Here is a 5,000-nt window from a genome sequence, read left to right on the forward strand (position 1 = left end):
GATACATCGAGATCGAGAATACTCCGGAAGAACAAAGACTAGCTGATACAACCACTTCTAAGTTCGCGCATCGGAGCTTAATTCTGATAATGCATCGACTGTTTCTACGAAATCACGTCAAGCCCATCACTGCGGGGATCCGATTCGAGCCTACCAACCAGAACAGCAACTTCATCCTTGAAAAAGAAATCCGCCACAACTGGCCAGCATGACCCATTCTCCATCCCTTTACATATATGTCAGGAGGACATGGGATAACCCTCCAGAAGCACATTTACATACAAATTCATCAGATCCGGGGCGATTTGCCTCGGATCGCATCGAATATCTCTAATCGTATCAGTCTCACACTCGTAATATGTCCGAAGGTCTCTCATACATAAGTTTCGAATGCACCTTTCGTAATAATAACAGCTTATTACACGAAGACATAAACGAAACTATGCATCGGAACAACCATCTACGGTCTCCCATCCGAGCGAAACTTTTCGACGTTAAGCATCGTTATGTGTTCGAGTCGGACCGCTCTGCCTACATATGCCAGGAGAGCATGGGATAACCCTCCAGAAGCCCGCGCCAATTTTCAGGGTCCGAACAAGTTTCTTATATGAAGCGTGACCTATGGTTTTTATCGTTGATTTGGGTTGGTATAGGTACGATACTACCTCCTGAGAAGTTTTTCGAACATTCCTTCGGTAGTTTTTGAAATATAAGGAAATCATGTCTCCGAACCTCACATTTTACTATATGTGGAATTTTCAGAGTCCGAACGACTTTCTTATATGAAGCGTGACCTATGGTTTTTATCGTCGATTTGGGTTGAGTTAGGTGAGATACTACTTCCTACGAAGTTTCCCGTTCGTATCTGTCCTAATTTTTGAAAAAAAGAAAATTTTGTCTCCGAACCTCACATTTTACTATATGTGGAATTTTCAGAGTCCGAACGACTTTCTTATATGAAGCGTGACCTATGGTTTTTATCGTCGATTTGGGTTGAGTTAGGTGAGATACTACTTCCTACAAAGTTTCCCGTTCATACCTTCCCTAGTTTTTGAAAAAATGAAAATTATGTCTCCGAACCTCACATTTTACTATATGTGGAATTTTCAGAGTCCGAACGACTTTCTTATATGAAGCGTGACCTATGCTTTTTATCGTCGATTTGGGTTGAGTTAGGTGAGATACTACTTCCTACGAAGTTTCCCGTTCGTATCTGTCCTAATTTTTGAAAAAAAGAAAATTATGTCTCCGAACCTCACATTTTACTATATGTGGAATTTTCAGAGTCCGAACGACTTTCTTATATGAAGCGTGACCTATGGTTTTTATCGTCGATTTGGGTTGAGTTAGGTGAGATACTACTTCCTACGAAGTTTCCCGTTCGTATCTGTCCTAATTTTTGAAAAAAAGAAAATTATGTCTCCGAACCTCACATTTTACTATATGTGGAATTTTCAGAGTCCGAACGACTTTCTTATATGAAGCGTGACCTATGCTTTTTATCGTCGATTTGGGTTGAGTTAGGTGAGATACTACTTCCTACGAAGTTTTCCGTTCATACCTTCCCTAGTTTTTGAAAAAATGAAAATTATGTCTCCGAACCTCACATTTTACTATATGTGGAATTTTCAGAGTCCGAACGACTTTCTTATACGAAGCGTGACCTATGCTTTTTATCGTCGATTTGGGTTGAGTTAGGTGAGATACTACTTCCTACGAAGTTTTCCGTTCATACCTTCCCTAGTTTTTGAAAAAATGAAAATTATGTCTCCGAACCTCACATTTTACTATATGTGGAATTTTCAGAGTCCGAACGACTTTCTTATACGAAGCGTGACCTATGCTTTTTATCGTCGATTTGGGTTGACTTAGGTGAGATACTACTTCCTAGGAAGTTTTCCGTTCATACCTTCCCTAGTTTTTGAAAAAATGAAAATTATGTCTCCGAACCTCACATTTTACTATATGTGGAATTTTCAGAGTCCGAACGACTTTCTTATACGAAGCGTGACCTATGCTTTTTATCGTCGATTTGGGTTGAGTTAGGTGAGATACTACTTCCTACGAAGTTTCCCGTTCATATCTTCCCTAATTTTTGAAAAATAAGAAAATTATGTCTCCGAACCTCACATTTTACTATATGTGGAATTTTCAGAGTCCGAACGACTTTCTTATATGAAGCGTGACCTATGCTTTTTATCGTCGATTTGGGTTGAGTTAGGTGAGATACTACTTCCTACGAAGTTTTCCGTTCATATCTTCCCAAATTTTTGAAAAAAAGAAAATTATGTCTCCGAACCTCACATTTTACTATATGTGGAATTTTCAGAGTCCGAACGACTTTCTTATATGAAGCGTGACCTATGCTTTTTATCGTCGATTTGGGTTGAGTTAGGTGAGATACTACTTCCTACGATGTTTTCCGTTCATATCTTCCCTAGTTTTTGAAAAAATGAAAATTATGTCTCCGAACCTCACATTTTACTATATGTGGAATTTTCAGAGTCCGAACGACTTTCTTATATGAAGCGTGACCTATGCTTTTTATCGTCGATTTGGGTTGAGTTAGGTGAGATACTACTTCCTACGAAGTTTTCCGTTCATATCTTCCCTAATTTTTGAAAAAAAGAAAATTATGTCTCCGAACCTCACATTTTACTATATGTGGAATTTTCAGAGTCCGAACGACTTTCTTATATGAAGCGTGACCTATGCTTTTTATCGTCGATTTGGGTTGAGTTAGGTGAGATACTACTTCCTACGAAGTTTTCCGTTCATATCTTCCCTAATTTTTGAAAAAAAGAAAATTATGTCTCCGAACCTCACATTTTACTATATGTGGAATTTTCAGAGTCCGAACGACTTTCTTATATGAAGCGTGACCTATGCTTTTTATCGTCGATTTGGGTTGAGTTAGGTGAGATACTACTTCCTACGAAGTTTTCCGTTCATATCTTCCCTAATTTTTGAAAAAATGAAAATTATGTCTCCGAACCTCACATTTTACTATATGTGGAATTTTCAGAGTCCGAACGACTTTCTTATATGAAGCGTGACCTATGCTTTTTATCGTCGATTTGGGTTGAGTTAGGTGAGATACTACTTCCTACGAAGTTTTCCGTTCATACCTTCCCTAGTTTTTGAAAAAAAAAATTATATTTCTTCATAAAATTGCATGTTTATATACATTCATATAATTTTATGATGTGAACGTTCAATGGAGAAATGTCTGAACCTCTTTAATTGTAATATTTTCAACCTGACCAAGTGCGGAAAGCAAAAAAAAAAAGCTTACAGCACGCGGTGTTCCCAAGCGGTCACCCATCCAAGTACTAACCGCGCCCGACGCTGCTTGGCTTCAGTGTTCTGACGAGAACTGGCATTGTCAGCGTGGTATGGCCGTAAACGATGGGATTATGTGTTCTTTCCATGTGAACAATTATTGCAATCTGTGAAGATCATGAAAGAAGGCTCATAAAAAAATAACAACACGAAGATAAGCTGGTTTTGTATAATATCACATATATATCGACTTCCGCGTCATCGTCATATGGGGATGCCAGTCTCGCATATAGTCCTTGTTTTGCTATTGCGTCTAATATTTATCGAAAACGGCCGTAAAAGAGTGAATTCTACTACCGCCGTTTACCCGCTCGTATTTACATGTCCTATATTAAGTGAGGGAATTCTACTACCGCCGTTTACCCGCTCCTGTTTACATAGCTTATATTAAGTGAGCGAATTCTACTACCGCCGTTTACCCGCTCGTATTTACATGTCCTGTATTAAGTGAGTGAACTCTACTACCGCCGTTTACCCGCTCCTGTTTACATAGCTTATATTAAGTGAGCGAATTCTACTACCGCCGTTTACCCGCTCGTATTTACATGTCCTATATTAAGTGAGGGAATTCTACTACCGCCGTTTACCCGCTCCTGTTTACATAGCTTATATTAAGTGAGCGAATTCTACTACCGCCGTTTACCCGCTCGTATTTACATGTCCTGTATTAAGTGAGTGAACTCTACTACCGCCGTTTACCCGCTCCTGTTTACATGTCCTATATTAAGTGAGGGAATTCTACTACCGCCGTTTACCCGCTCCTGTTTACATAGCTTATATTAAGTGAGCGAATTCTACTACCGCCGTTTACCCGCTCGTATTTACATGTCCTGTATTAAGTGAGTGAACTCTACTACCGCCGTTTACCCGCTCCTGTTTACATAGCTTATATTAAGTGAGTGAACTCTACTACCGCCGTTTACCCGCTCCTGTTTACATGTCCTATATTAAGTGAGGGAATTCTACTACCGCCGTTTACCCGCTCCTGTTTACATAGCTTATATTAAGTGAGCGAATTCTACTACCGCCGTTTACCCGCTCGTATTTACATGTCCTGTATTAAGTGAGTGAACTCTACTACCGCCGTTTACCCGCTCCTGTTTACATAGCTTATATTAAGTGAGCGAATTCTACTACCGCCGTTTACCCGCTCGTATTCACATGTCCTATATTAAGTGAGGGAATTCTACTACCGCCGTTTACCCGCTCCTGTTTACATAGCTTATATTAAGTGAGCGAATTCTACTACCGCCGTTTACCCGCTCGTATTTACATGTCCTGTATTAAGTGAGCGAATTCTACTACCGCCGTTTACCCGCTCGTATTTACATCTATGTACGTGGGGCTTCGATCTGAAGTGCGATAACCCGATGAATAATCTTTTCATACTATGAAGCCCTACAACGTGTTGAATCGTTTTTTCACACCTCGACTTCCGACAACGTGTTGAATCGTTTTTTTACACTTTGACGTCGGACAACGCGTCGAATCATCGTTCAGACTTCGACGTCGGGCAACGTGTTGAGAGTCGTTCTGATGAATAAACGCGTGCCTTCCGCCGAATAACGTGTTGAATCGTTTTCACTTTCAAACGCGGCTCTTCCAGTGAATAACGTGTTGAATCTTTTTCGTTTTCAAACGCGGCTCTTTCAGTGAAT

The 5,000-nt window shown here is 39.9% G+C and overlaps 1 non-coding gene across 1 annotated transcript; it reads right to left on the reverse strand.

The window, feature by feature from the left end:
* Positions 1-3,288: 3,288 nt before the first annotated feature.
* LOC123308845 lies at positions 3,289-3,407 on the reverse strand. Its single transcript, XR_006537190.1, has one exon. It is a non-coding gene; the product is annotated as a 5S ribosomal RNA (ribosomal RNA).
* Positions 3,408-5,000: the final 1,593 nt, after the last annotated feature.

The sequence above is a fragment of the Coccinella septempunctata genome, chromosome 2 (assembly GCF_907165205.1).
Source record: "Coccinella septempunctata chromosome 2, icCocSept1.1, whole genome shotgun sequence".
Classification (NCBI taxonomy): domain Eukaryota; kingdom Metazoa; phylum Arthropoda; class Insecta; order Coleoptera; family Coccinellidae; genus Coccinella; species Coccinella septempunctata.